At 36.6% G+C, this 20,441-nt stretch overlaps 1 long non-coding RNA gene across 1 annotated transcript; it reads right to left on the bottom strand.

The window, feature by feature from the left end:
- Nucleotides 1-1,075: 1,075 nt before the first annotated feature.
- On the bottom strand, nt 1,076-19,710 carry LOC121855513. The gene is made up of 2 exons (XR_006086800.1): nt 19,625-19,710; nt 1,076-1,573 (listed from the first exon to the last, which is right to left on the bottom strand). It is a non-coding gene; the product is annotated as an uncharacterized LOC121855513 (long non-coding RNA).
- Nucleotides 19,711-20,441: the final 731 nt, after the last annotated feature.

Raw genomic sequence — 20,441 nt, 5'->3', positions numbered from 1 at the left:
TTGCCCTGAGAGTTTTAACAGGTTTGGCTGCTTATTCATAGTTGGAAAGAGAATTGTAGTTAAATAGAAGGTCGTAGAGAGGTAATTAAAGGATTAACATGATATTTGGGACGAGGATCACAGGTGATTATGTTCTGCCTTGTGTTGAGTTGGTCGGAAAAGACTGGTTAGATATGCATTTTCTGGGTTCGAGACATAGTAATGGGAGCAAGGGGTCGAATGGTGATCTGAGAGAGATATAGTGAGACTGGAAGATAAAAGATTCAAGAGACTAAGAGAATATTAAGAGACAGAGACTGGGAGACGCTGAGGGAAGTTAAGAAAACTCTACTGAGAAAGTTTGAGAAATGCTGGGAATGTGAGAGACAAAGTATGTGAAAGATAGAGACATAGGAGGTTTAGATACTTGGGAGATGCAAGAAGTGTAGAGATTGAGAGAGAGAAAGTGTAGACATTGAGAGAGACAGGAAGTGTAGACATTGAGAGATGTAGGTAGTGTAGACATGAGACAGGAAGTACAGTATAGAGATTGAGAGAGAGGAAGTGTACTCATTGAGAGAAACAGGAAGTGTAGACATTGAGAGAGACAAGAAGTGTAGACAGTGAGAGAGACAAGAAGTGTAGATATTGAAAGATGCAGGAAATGTAGACATTGAGTTTGAGATCGAAGAAATGTAAGAAATTGAGAAACCCCTGAAATGTGAGACAACAAAGACTGGAGACAATCAACCTTGGCATTGTTATTCTTTTGAAATAAAAAAAAAGCTGTCATCTTGTCCTTGCAGGTTTCAAGTTAACTGTGTACTGTATTCTGTAAGAGTGATGGATACATAAGTATAATCATCTTGAGAATGATGTTTGATATATTTATTAAGACACCAAGTAAAAATGTGAAATTTTCTGACATTGTGAAATATGAGAAATACCTGAACTGCTGTATTCTTAGAAATTCAGTAAAGATGGAGAGTTGATACTTTATTTATTATTATTTATTATTGTAGAAAGTCTAGTATTGTGGGTTTTAATGCAGAGAATGGAAAGTCAACATGGAAAAAGGAAAAATTGAAAGTGAATATACAAAAATATTGTTTTATTAAATATTCATATGAAGTGGCACGATCTTATCATTTCTTTTTGTCAAAGGTTGCTCAAGGTGGTGTCATTAAACCATTTGTGATGACAGTTGATGTGAACGACTCAAAGCTAACTAGATCTGATGTTAGGTTAGAGGTTGGTTCAAATTGGTAAAACACTAAACTAGCGACCAAACCATATGTGGTAAAAATTAACTTAGGTTGAGGTATAAAATCAAGATGTGTTATATAATTATGCAGTACAGTAGTATTTCATTCCTTCAGTTCCCCCTCTTGTACGATGTCACTTCAACCATTTGTTGGTAATTTTTCTGATTGATAAGGTGATTAGTTTAGCCACGAGAAAAATATAAACCAGGTATTGTAGTTACATGACTCCATTATCCCAAGTACTTCATATTGAGTAGATTTCTATAGTCTCAAGCCATTGATGGTACGTTTGTGATTTGCTGCTGGTCAATAGTCACTACCCACACAGTCTGAAAGAAAAAAAAGAACAGTTTAGAAACATGGCAGTTTCCCCATTCAGCTGTCAGTCATTATTTATAGATACAGTACAGTGTACTATAAAGAATGTCTTATTGTTTATATGGATAAAGTACTGTAGTATTTGATAAGCTGACTCTTGAAAACATCTGTCCTGCATTCTTATACTGTAGTGGTGTTATGGCTCAGGATTGCTTAAGGTTGAGTAATAGCCAAGTTAAAATAATTAATTTTTCAATAAAAGTATTGCATCAAACGATGTGATTACTGTGCTGTACTTTATGATAAACAAAACATTTAAATGTCCTGAATTTGACAAAACACTAAAGAAATAAATGTCCTGAATTGCCTTGATTTAATGATCTTAAGTCTTAACCATAGCTTGTGGCTGATACATGTCACCTCAGGAAGTGGCAGTGGATGTTTTTATACATACTGTCTGAATTGCATGTAAAGTCCCAAGTAAGTGTATGCAACAGATAAATCTATAAATGTGGGAATGTCTATCAGGTGGTGATTGGCAGGAAAGGTGGGTGTAAGTGAATGAAGACTGGAGAAATGTGAATAATTTCAAAGGAGAAAACTATATCTGTACAGTACTACTGTATAATGGTATGCAATAATGTATAGAGCATGTGGCAGTGTGTTTTGGATACACATTGCTGTTTATTTGATGTTTTGTAAAGTGTAGATGATTTATTGTTAATTTTTATTGAGATTAGCTTGGTATTTTTATCAGTAATTACAGTATGTTGCTGAAACTGGAAATATTTAAAAGATTGATGTTAAAGAGTTCACCTTTTGTTCTTATGAAAGTTGTTAGGGTAACTACTGTTGAGAAAACTGTGCTAATGTTTCAGTTATACACCTAGAACATAAGTGGGATAAAGTGAACATTATTTGATACTGCTTTTACATGTACAGTACAGTATATAGTTAGATTTTGCTAAGGCTATGATAATATTTAGAGATCTCTCACTATTGTGTTTTGGGTTTGAGTCTGGGCCTAGGACAGACGACATGGGAAGGGTTCTTTCCAGTATGACCCTTCCCAAATATCCCAGGTTTTCTCTTGTACTAACACTGGGCAATAAAGTTTATAACAAAGTAATAAGTAATAGACCAACCACCTGCACAGCTGATAAGTGGTGAAATGACAAATTATGTAAAAAGACCAGGGCCCCAGAATGCAGCATATGCCTGTGACCATCCTATGAGCTTGTCAACAAGCCTCTGGTATTGGTAATGTTGTACAGTACTGTACAGTATATAAAATTATGACAAAGTACAGTATGGACCAAACCAAACGTAATTTAACTAAAAATAAGCTAAGACTATTAGGTTTGGTAATCTCACATGAAACAAGTTTTCAGCTGTTATGTCGTTTTAGATAGAAATGTCTTTTTTTTTTAAGTGGCTTTGAGAAAATAACTTGACACTTATCATTTTGTCAACTTGAGTCACAGATTGAGAAAATTAAGACTTTTCCATCAAGAGATGCTGTGAGGCCTTAGAGCTGTTGTAGGTAATGTTTAGACAGATCACATTTATACTGTATAAAGGTGTTGTGTTAGTAATACATTGTACGTTTCACCATGTACAATATTTAATTGTAAGTGCAATTTTTACAAGTAAAATTGTTATATTTGTTTAAAGTAAACTTCAGTGCTTCCTCCATTTTCAGTTTAGTTTTTAACAGCATCAGCTGTCTCAACTTGAATTATGGTTAGCATTTTATGTCCAGTTTGCCCTCACGGCCCACCACAGTATAAAACGCAAAAAAAAAGGGACCAATGTTGGGGACCAGTACACTACTGTACAGTAAAGATGTTTTGGAAAGACCACCTCACCTTATGTATTTTCTGACAACTTATAATGTTCTGAGCCCTTGGTAGATTTATTACAAAACTTCTGTTGTGATGACAGATTATGCTTAGGTATCAAAATAAAGGAAGAAACTATGTTTTAAGGCTGTGTGTTCATCTCAGCTTGGTAACAGTGGATTCATGATACAGTACACAACAAATTAATGATAAAAATACAGAACTGTATTGTACTTTCCCAATGGGATTATTGTACTGTATTGCAGTAGAGTATTGTTGAGAGTTTGTGAGAAGGGTTGGATCACCTACACTTATAATAGTCTACTGTTAGAAATACTGTACAAAGTGTTTCATGCATACCTGGAAGATTCAGAAAAACTTATTACCGTATACATACAGTATAAATATTTTTGTTGAGATTAAACTCCATTGGTTCTTTGATTTACATAATTAATTGTAGGGATTTAAAGTTAGTTGAAGTTAGGTTAAGTGATATTAGATTGTATAAGTTAATAGGTTGTGAGTAGCAGAGTTCTGTGTACAGTACTTTATATCATATAAAAAACAAGGAATGAATGAACTGATTGAAGTATTTAGGGGAATATATTAATTTATGAACAGATATGTATTGTAAATATTACTTGCTAATGTATTAATAGATAATTCTTATTGCTAATATTGTAAAAGACAAACATGTGAAGAGAGCAGCGTGTATAACATATTTACTTTGCAGATTGTCGACAGCTCCCCAGATAAAACTCCTCATCGACCAAAATGCCTATAGTAAAAAAATTACCTGATTGGTGAGGAGGAATTGCTAGACTTGAATCCTGATGCATGATGTTGTTGTGGCTAATATTAGTATAATTTGTTCATTGTTCTTATCGTGTGTCCTGCACAAACTGACTAACAAACGGTGTTCAGAGTTACCATGGTACTGTAGTATTTTAACTAGTCTAGGTTCTTTTGTGAAAGTTAAATTCATTGTATTGATTAATCTTACTCAAGACTTTCTGTAGTTGATTGTATTTTGTGTGTTGTGAGTATTGCATGATGTATTCTTGTTTATTAATAATGTTTTCCGTAGAATGGTTTCAAGCATTTTATGTTTGAGAACTTAAAACACACCGCTGTTTATTACACTACACTAATCACTAAAAAATAATACCTCGGTGCAAACTAATTTTCAACACTTCTTCATTGGTGCTGACTCAGAATTCCCCGCCTAAACCGTTTGGTTCATGATGTACTGTACTGTATGTGGTGCAGATAGTGATGCAGAAAGCAACCAAAAAGTATTGTAGATCCTATGATCATCTTAGCATAAAACTATCATGTATTTATTACCCTCTTCAATTTTTTTTTTCATTTTAACTACAGTATTTTTTTAGCTTCCTCGGTCACATGGCTTGTAAGATAGGTCACTGAACTTTTGATCCCTGGCATAACTTTGACAAGTAGTACAGTACAGTACAGTACAGTACAGTACAGTACAGTACTGCAGCCTGTCCAGTATTTTGAGTTTTGGACATTACTGAAGACTGATATAGGTGTTCAGTTAAAGCTCTTATTGCTGGAAGTACAGTACAGTGAGTTCTGCTATAACGCGTGTTTTGATAACGCGAATTTGCTCTAACGCGATTTATGAATTAGGAACGATATTTGTATAACGCGAACGCTTGTTTGCTATAACGCGATTTTTGCTTACTATTTCTCCAATTTTGTGGTATTAATTGTGAATATGGTAAAGAAGAATATCTCCAAGAAGCGTTCTGGTGATAGAATTCCCGGTGATGATCGTAAAAGAAAGGATATAACACTTGAAGAGAAGCTCGATGTTATCAACCTCAAAATCACCCTTCTCCCCATCAAGTTACATTCATATTTTTTCAAGGTAAAGTGTTACATTTACTGTATGATTTCATTATTAGATATGAATGTAACATTTATTTAGACTGTGCTATCCTTTGTGTTAGGCTAACTACTAAATTTTTTCGATTTCGAGTAATCTGCACCTAACCCTATTTTCTCCATAAGCCCTGTTATTTCTATTACGCGATTTTCTATAACACGATATTTTACAAGAACACAATTATCGCGTTATAGCAGAACTACCTGTACTGTATTTCAAGTTATATTTTATTTTTTAATTTTATTTGAAATTCGAGTCAATAATTATTGATTGAATCTTTCTGACACTGGACGGAAACTATTATTTGGAAGGCTACAAATTCCTTCTGATTGAATGCACGATACCATAGTGAAGCAACTGATAGCCTGTGTGGTACGAAGGCTAAAATTAGTATGTGGAGGCCATTGTATTGGCATCAGGCTCCTCTGGCTAAGGTGTTGTTGAGATAGAGGCCTTTGACTAACCACATACTGGCTGTAGAGTATTGCTCATTATGTTTCACATTAAATACATTCATGCACTGTACTCTGAAAAATCTCATAAGTTAACTTTTGAGTTATTGATCTTTATGTTTAGCTTACAGTGAAACCATAAGTTGTTTTGGCCTACTGTAAATATTTGAGAAGGAGGCATCATCATAAAATGTGTGTTCCTTTTCTGTCTAACACAAGTAAATGTCTGCCAAAACTTTACATCTGTTAAGGTGAAGGAAGAAATGAAGGTCTGATAAAATGCCTAGGATAGGATCCCAATTATACTGTACCTTAAAGTGAATTACAGCATTAATAATAGAGCTTCATTTAGAAGAAGTAACACCTTGAAGGAGAAAGTGATTGAACGTATATAAATATTTTTCATACATATTCTGTACTGTATTAGATAATGATATTAGATTGTGGCCTTTGCACTTAGGCACATTGTTGTTGTTACCTTATTGTATGCATGTCTTAGCACTTTTGATGCTCAGCACTTGCCTGTATGTATAATTTAATGTAATTTTTTAAAATGTAATATACAGTACCTGTATAAAAAAAGGTATTATATTTGTAATTATAAAGAATTTAATATCCAAAGTTAAGTTTATACACTTTGCATTTTTAGGGAACTTGGTGTTACGTATATGCAGACAAGTTTTAATTATCTGAGTAGCTTACCTTACAATGTTAAGACTCTTTGATACTCTCACTCCAGTACCCTTCCATATGTTTATTAATACATGTAAAAATTTTTTCCTGCGGCTTAAATTGTACACATTTAGGTAGTAAGTAGTTTAGTAATGCTGTCAATACACTGTAGAGGGAGTTAACAGTCACAAGGTTTTAACACCAGTATTGTACACACTGATAAGTCCATTTGACAGTTACAGGATATTTGAAGACAACTTGGATAGTGTGGTAATACAATAATGACAGCAGTGATAATGGTACAGTAATTATAGACTTAACAGAATCATTGTACACACAAAGAAAAGGAATTATGGTATTACCCCTTGTGTTATGTTCCAAAACCCTTGACGGACAAATTGGGTAAAGTGACAGCGAAGCTTCGAAGTTTAAGTCTGAACGGAGAACTTTACCCAAATTCTTCGTCGTGAGTTTCAGAACATAAGGCAAGGTAAGTGTAAGGTAACTTTCTCCTTTGACTGTACGTAATCAGTTGTAACCTGTACCATTATAATATCCCAAGACCTGATCCACATAGTTGTGAGAATCTCATCATTGTAATGCTGTGATATTGGAATTATTTTATGCTCAAAGGTGGGCCAGGACAATAACCCCAGAAACTAACCTTGTCATTGTTAGCATTTTGAGTTAATTAATGTTGCCATAGGAGTAATAAACTTAGTATAGTAGTACCTGTACGTATAAGATTATGATGATGGTGTGTGGCAACTGAGTGTCTGTTGTAAAGATCTTTTCCCTATACAGTACTGTACAGTAGCTAAAACAACTATCTGTGCATACTTTGTGGGAAACAATGTGAGACCATGGACAATAAATTTTGGTATATGAGGGCTGTCACTAGTCACACGTAAAATTTCGGAGCATATCGACCCCCACCTGCACAGATAGTTGTTTTAGCTACTGTACATCTACATTAAGCAGTATTTTCCTTATGTAATACACTTCATTTTATTGTATCATGAATACAAATAATGTATCAGTATAATGGAAGTAGAATATTGTTCTGGTTATGTATCATTTGCATTACAGTACAGTACTGTTATGAGAAAATAAGAGACCATTGAAGTTTTGAGAACAACATCCACCATTTACTTTTTCCTCATATCCACTGGTTGACTATTTTTGTTATAGTACTGTACAGTACACTGTTGGCAAGTACTGGGCATGGTATGGGGTCTTTAATGTACTTTAACATCGGCCAAAGTTGGTCAATCAGGACTTGCTTGGGCTGTCATTCTCTGTCAGTTTATTCCATGATACCTGTACAGTACTGTACTGTGCAAAGGAAATATGAAAGTCGCCTCACTGAATGACTGTTCATTTATATACGGGTACTGTACTGTACAGTAGTACAAAATAATAGTCTTCCTAGTTTATGTTATTCAGCCAGCTTCTTGAGGAAATTGTTTTTATTAATTTTCTTATTAAAAGATTATAGGGCAAGTTTAATACTATTGTATAACTCTTATAGTACATAACACAGGCAGAGTTAGCACCTGTACAGTACATCTGTTATCAGTATGGTACTGTATTGTACACCACTCCTATTTTACTGTGGTGTGGATCAAGGGGTACTGATATCTTTATAAATTACTGTACAAATTTTTTAAGTTTGTTAGATTTGATGACCAATATATCTTCGGAAACATGAACATTTTGTGCACGTAATTAACCGTGGTCTTTTTAAATTCTTGAATTTTGTTCAGTATTCCATAACTCATACATTGCAAAGTTTAAGGCCAGCATTGACACTAATTTGTCAGTGCATGTTTAAATATTGACACCCATCTTTGTGTGGTGATTATGTACAGTGTGTGCTGTACACTAAAGACTATCATTTTGCATTGCATCATGTCTGAATAAATAGTGTGCAATTAATTTCTTTAGTGTGTTAGTAAAAGTTATAAGGAAAAGTAGAGTTTTATAAACTGCCATCCTTGCAACTGATGTAAAGCACTAAAACATGCATCATCTATCTAATATTTAAATGGAAATTAAAAAGGTAGATGTATTCATAGTTGAAAGTAAAATAAAAATATTCCTAACAATAACAAAGATTAAATTACCATAAACCATAGTAAAGTACTGTACTTGTAGTTGGTAATGAGGAAGGGAAACATCATGTTAAATGTGCTTCGTTGCTGTTGGATTTTTTGTTTTGTTTAACAGCTACAGTATTATTGTATTGAGTTTTACACTTAACATTTGAAGATGCTGTGTGTTTCTGTATATTGGTGTGGCTCTTGTAGCATTTATTTTTATTGGTGATTAATGCATGTTGGAGAGGTTCAGTGCAGATACTGCATTTGCTGCCCTCACACAATAAATCCCAAATATGTATGATGTAACTAATTTCTATCATAAGACTTTACTACACAAGATTCCAACACTCCACTCATACGCTTGTTCAAGTATCTGCTGATGGCATTCCTGTAAGGACGAGTGACTTTAACTTGTGTATTCTGCCATGTGGGCTGGTACAATTAAATTTTGTGATGAACTACTGTTTTGGGGAAATTATTATTTATTTATTTTTGTTATTTTTTATTTATTTTAATTTTTTTAAACAATCATCACAGTTCATTTGGTTACTGGTCATATGATGGGCCTCTCCTTTATCTTGGACATATTATCCTGTCAGCCAATCAGTTGATGTCATAGGTATGGCATTGTGGTTTCATGCTTTAATTAAAATGTGGAATTGTAATTGTTAGACAGTACTGTACAGGGTATTTCAGTTTGGTACTGATGAAGGGAAAATACAGGGACCTTCAGCACAAAGATACAAGTAAAGATTGCCTGCTGCTGTATTTGTTGTAACTTAAAAAAAAATTTGATGATTAATTTTGTTTGATCAGTTTCTCTCATGTTTGAAGGAAAGGACCAGTTTGTCAGGAATGTGTATTAAAGCTTATCTTTGTATTTCTAAAATATGTTTGCATTTTTGGAAATACACAACTGTACATTGCACTATACTGTACAGTGTAAATTGTGTATGGTACACTATACAGTACTGCAATACAGTTTGTGGAAAATACATTGATGTAGCAGACAATCTTGTATGTAATAAATAGGATGTACTGTATTGTTAATAAAAATGTGGGAATCATTTAGAGTAGACAATAAATATGATTCATCTAATGTATATTCTGGCTTGGCTGTTTCAGGATGGAAAATGCAGGGAATATTGGTTCCCGGCGGCGAGAGGGCAAGAAATATGCCGTAGAAGACGAGGCTTTAGATAGAATTGCGAAAGAGGTAAGTGTGTGTATGCAAGTGAGATTATTCTCCGATTATCTTCCTTTTTCTACTTTAGATAAACATTTGAGCTGTGTTGAACTGTAATACAGATGATGCTCACAGGGTAGAAATCTATTATGTACTGAACTGACCTTTGAGTACAGTACAGTATAGCAGGGGAAAAGGCTGGTCTTTATTCATTTTGGTTGTCTCATGAACGTTGGCCCTACAGAACCATTTGTGGCACTTTTATCCTCTATCCTTTATGTTTCTGAGTTTTCACTATTGGAAATGTTGTACTGTATGTGGTAAAAGAAGTCTTTGTTTCGTCTATGTTTTTATTAAATGGCAGCAAAGTGTTTCATGCTTTATACTAGTAAAGGCAGACCAGCAAACAGATTTGGTGACTGTATGTTTTGGCTGTTAGGTACAGTACAGTATTGGTTTTTAATGGAGTGGGAATGTTTTGCATTAATAATATTTGGTTAAGATTTCACTCATGTAATGTGCTGTAGATGTAGATAAGTGGACTTTTAGGTGCAGGTAGTTGTGTAAGAAAAATAGCATTTTTGTTGTTATGAAACCCCATGAAATGAAAGACTAATACTGTATCAGTGCAATTTCCGTCTACAGAAATTTCACCTTAAATTAAGAATGGGGGAGGGAGTGTAGGAACCACCCTTGGCTACAGTTCATTAATATTACTTAAATAGGAGGAAATCTTGAGGACTTAAGTCTACTCAGATAATGGAAATTCAGGGTAACATTAATTTCCCAAATCATGGGAAATCAGAAGGACCCATTGTAGCAACTTAAATCATGGGGAATCACTCATCAGGAATGCACAAAACTTTACACCAAAGTGAAGAATATTCCTCCTGCCTATTTTCAAAGGTTTTCAGTCTATTCTTGTCATATTATACAGATTATAAAGAATGGAAGTATATATAATTGTTGAAACTTTGTGCGTATTAACTTGTTCCAAATAATGAGAGTTTACAGTCCACCCTTGGATATATCTGAGCATCTTATTGAGACTTATGTGGCCTCCTAAGTTTGACAAAATTCTGACACAGGTCAAGACAATAGATAAATGAATTTTTATTTAATGTAAACAGCAGATCAATGTGGTATGTACCAGAGAGTAATAAATATCTTGAGGCTTGGTGCATGTACTGGATTAACTTGAAGGCTGCCATGCAAATTTTGGAAATCTCTAACCACAATCAGGATGTTGTTGTGAAAATGATCCTCTTTACCTTTGATTGCTCTGGTAATATTGTCTTAGTTACCACAATCTTACAAATAAATAGAAAATCCATGTACTGTATTTTTATTGTGAGAAAGTTGTTTAGATATGGATCACGTTGGCCAGATCATACAGATATAGAATTTAGTGTTGCTTCTGCTCATACAAATAGTCAGATACTGTACTGTATATACTTTACAAAAAACATAAGTACATGTACAGATTTAGGAAAACTATACAGGTCCAGTAATACCCTCATAATGACATAGAAAGGAATAGAAATTTATATGCAAACTTCTCAATACACCTGTTAGCCACGCAAGTGTTATGGTGCAGATGTGCCAGGGAACAGGGTGGTGCAGAAACTTATGGCCTCACCAGCTAATAAATACATGTCCAGAAGTAACTTAGTCACAATTTTACTCTGTATTAAGTAGAGTAAATAGTGAGCATTTACTCGTTGTTTTAATTAAGGAACTCATAAGAGCTCTGTCATTTTACAGTTATCTATCTTATCTAGAATGATTTTAGCACCTGATACTTGTGGGTGTTGGGGTTGTGGGGGGTTGAAGGCTGGTGGGATACTGTGGAGCAGACCAGTGTCAGTGTGGCCGTGTTCAGTGTTGATACAGTTAATATTATTTCCACATACAATACTGGTGATATAGAAACTTAATACTACTCTGAACTGTGTTGATATTATTGTGTACACCATGAATGGCTTCCATAAAATTACTACTGTTTCACTGTGTCTAGTTATATACAGTATTATTATAATTCTGCAATAACACTAGTTTTAGGTGACTTAGTCAACCTGCTCGTGGTATTTGACCAAGTAACATTATCTACAAGACCAGTTTATTTTGTATGGATGATTTGCTTCGTATAGCTTTCAAGTGGAGCTCAAGTTTAGGCAAGAAATTATAGTTGTGGATATGGCAGATAAATAAACAATTTGCTCTAATGTTGGATATTTAGGATTGTTTATGGAAAAACAAGAAGGGACAATGATTGATCATAGTGTCAGTGCAGGCTGGTTAAAATAATCACTCAGAGAGTTAGTCATTCAGTCAGTCTGGCTTGGTAGTCATTGAAGTTAACAGTTGAATTGCAGGAAATGTAGTAGCTTTGAAAAAATGGGATATTTGCATGTGAATAGTGAATAGACAAGTGTTTCTAAGAATTCAGATATTCAAGTACAGTAAAGTACAGTAAGTATAGAAGAATGTAAGTTGAGGCAATTAGTTTTGAATGGCAAGCAAACAGTAGGGACATTATAGTAGGTGTATCATGTGAGATGATTGTGGATGCATTGCCTCAGCAGTCACATGTAACTATTCTAGGATACTGTAGTTGTTTCTGTGACACTTTTGGTGTCATTGGCAATTACTATAAAGTATTGCAATTTGAGGGGGGTGATTGCTCAGTGGTTGCGACGTGATGTGTCAGCAACGTAAACAAATCCATAGTCTCTTTTTTCCTGTTCTGTATTTGATTAAAGTATTTGAGGTGAAGACTTCATTCGCCTGAAAAAATTCTTTTACATTGAATACTTGAGTAATATGATAGAAAAAGCAATGAACTTGCCCAAGTGGCAACGCAAATAACTTGGCAACCACCAACCTGTTAACTTGTTCGAATTGTAATGGTTGTTAAAATATTAAAAATGGGTGGATCTTGAGTTGATGGGTCTGTTGTGTCCATGTGCCCCCTATACAGTCCTGTTGATGGCTAGTGTGTGTGTGGCATTCTTTAGACTACGAAATACTTTAAAGTGTCGTATCTTGTATGACTTCTCTCCCACATGCCACTCAAGTATAATCTCCCATACTGTCTTTTAAGCTAAGGTTTTATTTATGTAAAGCTCTTATGTACAAGATTTTTAACATTCACTCTTTAAGCCCAGAAAGCATTTTATTAACCTCAGGAAAAAACAAAGAATGGACTAACCTATACCATCCTAACTTCAACACTACTCTGCATGAGCTTTTTGTTGTACCGTATTATAGAATTCTTGCAAAAACTAAGAAAAAATCATGCCCAGAATCTCTCCTTAATCCATCCTATCTCATTCTTCATTTTCCTTCCTCTCATATCTCTCTTCTTTTTTCTCGATCAGGCTTCGTTAACCTATTGTCATATGCCAATTTGGTTATGTTATACAAACTAAAATAGACTAAAGTATTATGCAAACTTTTGTGCATTGTAGAGCAGTATCTTGTTGACAACATAGGGTGACACTACAGGATCTGACTAAAGTGTGTTGACCATTCTGCATATCAGGACAGTAGTGTGGAAATTTTTTCATGCTGTAGTATTGGGCATTGTAATTTTCTCAGATACTTCGATATTGTAAGTTTTGAAGCACCATCTTGGGATAAATATTTCATACAACTGATTCTGAACATTATGATAAAGCCCCCCAAAATATCCTTTTGCCTTTGTCTCAGTTTCATGACACTGTAGTACTGTCCTGATCACTCCCCCTCCACTGTACAGTATTATGACCTGACTTATTATTATGTCATCTGTCACAAGACTATTCAGCCAACCCTTGATAAATTGCAATTTAAGGCTTTGTGTTTTGAGTACAGTACTTGCAGTACAGGCTGTACCCCCTATTTTTTTCTTAGTTATGGTAATTGTAAAATTAGAGAGCAACCTGTGCAGAAAGGAATAAAGAAAAATGGGAGATGTGATGAAGAGCAGCAGCAGTAAACTGTGTGTTCATGTGTGTATTACTTTTGTGCAGTTAGAATTGTGAGAGGTGGTCCAGAAATGTCATTTGTTTTGTAGTGGTAAACGTTTTACTCTTTTTAAAGGCTTAGAGTATACTATAGTTCAGCAACTTGTGGTTTGATCCATCATGTCAATAGTTTTCAACAAATTGTATAATTTTTGGGTGTTGACTGCTTGACAAAAAGCAATATAGGTAATGTAGGTCTTTAAATGGCTCCCCACAATTGTGGTCACCAAGTCCTCCTCTTCCTCCTCACCCATACCAGCTGATTAAGTCTCTTCACCTTCCTCACCTGCTACAGACTTCCCCACTGCCACGACCTCCTCCATTAATAATGTCTGTATCATTTATTTATTAGTTACGCTGTGATTGAACCATGTCTCTGTTTATTTATTTTTTTATTGTAAGCCATTAAGTTTAGGAATTTTTAGTTTTGTGTATTTGATATTTTGTTCAGTCCCTAACCCAGTGAAATATCAAAGGTTTAACTGTTCAGAGATTTCTATTGATTTGGGTGTCTAGCTAACATTTTTTTTATGCTGATCTGCTTCACTTGTGATGAACAGCTTTTATAATTTAGTTAGGTAGCAATGCACAACATCAAGGGTGATTTTTAAAAGGAAAAGAAGTAGAGTCTGTCATACATATTAAATAATGATAAAAAGTTACTGAAGAATGACAAATTTTACAGTACCATTGAACAGTCACAGGTGTAAAGGTATTTGTGATACAGACAGACTCACAGTTCTTGTTGTTACTGTCGTAGAAGATAGAGAAAAGATGCCTCGCAAGGTTAATTACCTGCTGAGCCTCCACCATGAGATGGACAAATTTGAGGCTGTCTACTTGGAGCTGCACACACACATGGCTGCCCGGATTCCACATGGCTTTGGCACTGGACAAGGGACAAACCCATTGCATGATATTATGGCTGTCGATGTAACAGCTCGTGAGATTGGTTATGATGTGGGGAATGGCGAATTAAGTTTAGATAATGGTAGTGCACGGATTACTTGCTGTGATTCAGATTATGAAAATGTTGAGAAGGAAAATAAAAAGGTTCATGAGGAACTGGTCAGAAAAGGGATTAATTTGAGAAAAGGAAGTGGCAGTATGACAAACTTGTTTATAGACTGCCCCGAGTCTCCCCGTGAGGAGTTGGTTCAGAAGGAGGCACTGCAGGAGGTGTGGTCATACCTCACCAACATATCCCTCATATTTAATCATATGAGATACTTCCTGGTGAGTAGTGAATTGGTTTTACATTTGTTACTCACAAAATAATGAACAGATGGTTGTGGACTCTGGTCAAGAGATAATACATTCTTAAACCTAAGAAAAACTGTTGTACAGTACAGTACTGTAGTATTCATATTCTCAAAAAAGAAATATTACAATACTTGTATATACTGTACAGCACTGTACAATATTATTCTTTTATGATTATTCCATTTTAATTTTGTATTGAAAAACTAAAGATGTTTTAAGAGTAATACAGTATACGTACTTGGATAATAGTCATGATACTGAAACATGTAAAACTCTCATCAATACATACAAACTGTAGTTTACTCCTGTTGTATTGATTAGTTGATGGTGATGTTGCTCAAGGTCAGGAAAGTGTATTAATTTACCTGAAGACGATACTTTTTTCAATGCCAATGAAAATTAATTTTTTTATTGTTATAATGTCATGGTACTACAACAGCTGAGTCATTGATGGTAGTGGCTGGAGGGGTGAGCGATTTGGTGGCTTAGATGGATGGATGGCATGAGCAGATGCTCCTGAATGTCATGTATGTAAAGCTTTGATGCTAAGTTTGATGAGACTTTGTAAACTATTTGTACAGTACGTACTTTAAAATTTGAAATATTGCCTGACATTAGAAATTGTTTCCAGTGTAAATTTTAGAAAAATTTCTTAAGACTGTACAGTACAGTACTGTAAATTGGCTTCAGTTCTGCTGTAACTCGTACATTTGGTGAAATTCTCCTTAGAGTTTCTGTACTCTTCATGTACAGTACAGTATACTAGTTATGTACATTTTATTGTTTGAAGAGAATTGGTTACTGTACTTTACTTGTGATGGAAGCAGTCATGCCTGGAGTTGGTTGAGTGATGTAATAGGGAGGATTAAACTAGTGTACACCTGGGGAAATCTCACATCCTCTGAGGCTGCTGCCAAGCCCAAAGGATGTCGTACAGTATCACTCTCCGGAGGTGGGGGAGATAATGCATGCTTAAGGTCTCTACCTGTACCTTTGATGGAATATTCTTTGAGATGAATTACAATCACTGATCAGCCTGTGAATATGCAGACTCAAAACAAGTTTGCCATGATAATTGTAAAAGATTTAAAGGTAGAAACTATAGTAGACAACAGGGTGTCAACATTTGTGGGATGATATTACAAGCGTCACCTTACAGTTTAAGGAGCGTGTTCATTATAATTTTACAAAGCGTTAGTAACAAATTGAGGTGTGTGTTTGTGTGTGGGGCACAGTTTCCTTTGTATCATGTAAGGCGTTAATTACTGTCTTATCTAAACCTTACTAAGTGATGATAAGGTTTGTAATGATGCTATTCTTTTATAGTTTGTGAACATACCCATTTATATTACAGTGTCTAAAGGGAAATAAATTTTTTATCCTGTTAAATGATAGTAAAACGCCCTTGTAGAAGATATTACGATCGAGTCCAACAGCAGTGCCACACTCCACATAGGCTAATGGTGGATTTAGAGAAGTCTCTCCTTAAGTATGTTTAGAGGGAGGTTTTCTTTGGCGCGTTTTCTTTGTCTAGGAGTCGGTCAACAGGTTATTTAAGTGCGTAACTTAACTAATTTCTGTATGTTTGAGTTCTCTGTTTATATTCATGATCTTCAAAAAGTCTATCAATGAAGGAAAGTTACCCTTATCCATTTTATATTTTTTGTTATTTATATACATATATATATATATATATATATATATATATATATATATATATATATATATATATATATATATATATATATATATATATATATATATATATATATATATATATATATATATATATATATATTTTGCTGCTCGAGTTAGGGAAGTACTCACGAGGTGTATGAAATCACTGGAAATTAAATTGCTGATGGATTTCTTAATTTTATTTTTATTTATCATTTCACCACTTATCAGCTTACTAGCCGTTTGATCTGTCTTTTTTAATGTATTAATATGAACGATTTTTGTCCAGTGTTATTTTTATTGTGTTGTCCTTGTGAGATATCGATATTTGTTATTTAAAATAATGTCATACAAGTCTACAGTAAAATTTGAACAAGAAAACCTTTGGGTGTTTCTCGTCACTGGGATCCTTGGTTGAATCGACTTTATGCTTGTATATACCAGTGTCAGCTTGTGTGGTGATTTTATTGAGTCTATCTGTCTGTCTTCGTGTGCTAGACAATACGAAGGACTAGTCTTGTACCGACCTTGTTCTTGATTACAGTACACTTAGAAGTACAGATATCTCCTATTAAAGAAAAGTTGTAATTACTGTAATGTAAAAAAATTGATCTAAAAGGGATTTTATAATTAATATTAAAAAAAATATGAATAAAATAATTTAAACTGGATTATGGTAACACGAATTATCGAGAGGAAGTTACCGGGGAATAACACACATTAGGTGATAAGAGAACTATGTAACATGAACCTTGGTAATGTAATAACGTTCATTGACGGTATAACTAACCATGGTAACGCAATACCTTTTGATGATTATTACACAATAACCATAGTATACTGGAGTAACTTTAGATAACGAAATCCCAGAGTAACATTTTGTGGTGACTTATTAACTGTGGCCTAATAGTGTTGTGACGTTTAACTGTGACGTATAAGTCGGTTTATAGCCAAACTGCCCCTTGTATAATTTATGGATTGTGCGTTAGAGCAAATAAAACTCGTTTGGATAATTTCAAACATAACACGATTCATTGAGTAAGGTTGTCCACCAATCATCGCCTTTTTTAGAACTGACGTCACGCCTTCCACCAATCACCTCCTTTCTATTACAATGACGTCACGCTTTCCACCAGTTATTGTTGACCATAATGACGTAATAATGTCCATTAATCAGTTTGTTTATCATATCGTAATGACGTAATTTCACTCGCCAATCACTGACAGGTTACTATGATGACGTAATCTAGTAGACTACTTTCTGCTTATCATGATGACATAACCCTGTCCACCAATCACTGTCTGCTTACCACCAATCACTATCAACAATAATGACGTTGCAAGAGTCACGTTATGCCCAGTCCACCAACCAAAGGCGTCTTATTGGAGGAATCCCGTGACCCAGCCCACCAATCAGAGGGGTTTAGGAGGCGGGGTCGACCAATGAGGGCGTCTTTGCCTTTGCTCATTACCTGAGACGAAAAATAACCCAGGTTGAGAATAGAACTAAATTTGTGGGTGGGTGGAGGAGTGATTGTGGAGTGGTGGTGAACTGGTGGTATTGTAGTGGTTGTGGTGAACTGGTAGTATTGTAGTGGTTGATGGATGGATGGATGATGTATGTAGCTGTGTGTGTGTGTGTGTGTGTGTGTGTGTGTTGTGTGTGTGTGTTTTAATATATCGTGGTGGTTGCCGTGATCAGCGATGGTGGTGGTTGTGGTGATAGTGGTGTTGGTAATAGTATTTGTGGTGGTGGTGGTGGAGGTTGTGGTGATAGTGTTATCAACTGTGAGATAAAAAGATAAACATTACTGGTTACGTTATCACATGTACTAACGCTCTTTAAAGATAGCCCTCTCTCTCTCTCCCCCCTCCCTCTCTCCCTCTCTCTCCTCCCTCTCTCCCCGTGTGACTATGACAAAACGCGCGCCACCAGGTAGAGCCGAGTGTGTTTACCGTGACAAACACCACGTGACAAATACTGTTATCTACCATATGATAAACACACAAGCTCGCATGACAGGTCTGTGGAGTATGCATGACAGGTATTAGGTGATATGACAGCTGTTTACGGGACATGACAGGTATTAGGGCATATGACGTGTTTAGGGGTATATGACAGCTGGGAAGACAGGCATATGACGACTGTTTACGGAAAGTGACTATTTTGAAGAGGAATTATCACAAGGGACTGTTGTACCTCACACAGAGACTAAGTGTGGTGGTGAGAGGTTAAGTAGTGGTGGTGGTGAGAGGTTAAGTAGTGGTGGTGGTGAGAGGTTAAGTAGTGGTGGTATATGGGAGGTTAAGTAGTGGTGGTGGTGAGAGGTTAAGTAGTGGTGGTGGTGAGAGGTTACAGTGGTGGTATATGGGAGGGGTTAAGTAGTGGTGGTGAGAGGTTAAGTAGTGGTGGTGAGAGGTTAAGTAGGGTGGTGGGTGAGAGGTTAAGTAGTGGTGGGTATAAGTGGGAGGTTGGTAGTGTGGTGGTGGGTGGGAGAGGTTAAGTAGGGTGAGGTTAAGAGTAGTGGTGGTGAGAGGTTAAGTAGTAGTGGTGGTGAGAGGTTGTTAGTAGTGGTGGTAGGAGAGGTTATAGGTGGTGGGTGAGGTTAAGTAGTGGTGGTGGTGAGGTTAAGTAGTGGTGGTGAGAGGTTAAGTAGTAGTGGGTGGTGGTGAGAGCAAGTAGTGGTGGTGGTGAGAGGTTAAGTAGTGGGGTGAGAGGTTATGCAGGTAGGAGAGGTTAAGTAGTGGTGGTATATGGGAGGTTGTAGTAAGTAAGGTTGAATGATGGTGGTGGTTGTGAAATTTGTTGATTGATGGTTGTGGGTGAGGCGAGGCGAGGTAGAGTGAGAGATGTATTTGGGGTGTTAGAATCAAGGTGAAGTACTTGGGGGGTAATAAGACTGGTGATTGGAGTCGTGAGTAGTTAGTGGTAGTTGTTACTGGTACTCACCTTGCTGGGGGGGTGATGAAACTCTGTAGGTGGTGGACGGTGTTACTGATGGTGCTGGTAGCGCTACTGCCTCTGTCAGGTAGGGGGGGCCTAGGCTGACCTCAGACAAGCCCCCAGCTTCACCAGCCCTTACCAGCCCCACCCCTTGGTCTTGGGACTCACTGCTGGCCTCTTCACGCTGCGCCGAACATTCTCCCAGGATACGCCCCGTCACGCCCCTTGGAATACACTCCCAGAGCTACATGTCACATCTCCACCCCGCCCTTGCTCTAGCCCGTTTGTGGTGATAGTAAGTTACCCCAGGACACGCCGCGCTCCGCCCCACCCCACCCTGCGCCCCGTCACGACGCCCTGTCAGTAGCACACTGGAGGCGGTGGTGTTGCACTGTGGCAGTGACAGGTGAACCTGCCCACCCACCACCCTGCTCCTCCTCCCTCTCCCTCACGCTGGTGCCCCTCCCCCTCACGTTGGTGCCCTCCCCCTCCGTGGCGTCCTATCGTGCTCTGCCACTATCTTATCTTGTGTTCGACCCCTGCTGTGCAACCCCCTCCTCCTCCTTCCCTTCCTACTCCTCCACACATTTCTCTCTCTTATCTCCCCTTACTTTCTTCTCCCTTATCCTCTTTGTCTTTCCTTCCCCATCCCCCCCCCTCCCCCACCCTCTCCCTCTCGTCCTCCCCCTCTACAGCATGCCATCTCCATTCTTCTCTTCCTTCCTTCCCTCCTTTTCTCCTTCCCCCTCCCCTCCTTCCTTTCCCCTTCCCCCTCTCCTCTCACTTCTCTCTCCTTCCTCCTCCTTCCCTCTCCTTCCCTTCC

Source organism: Homarus americanus, unplaced genomic scaffold (genome assembly GCF_018991925.1).
Source record: "Homarus americanus isolate GMGI-L3 unplaced genomic scaffold, GMGI_Hamer_2.0 scaffold48406, whole genome shotgun sequence".
Classification (NCBI taxonomy): Eukaryota; Metazoa; Arthropoda; class Malacostraca; order Decapoda; family Nephropidae; genus Homarus; species Homarus americanus.
Note: the sequence above shows the minus strand (reverse complement) of the source record. Positions and strands in the feature narration are given on the sequence as shown.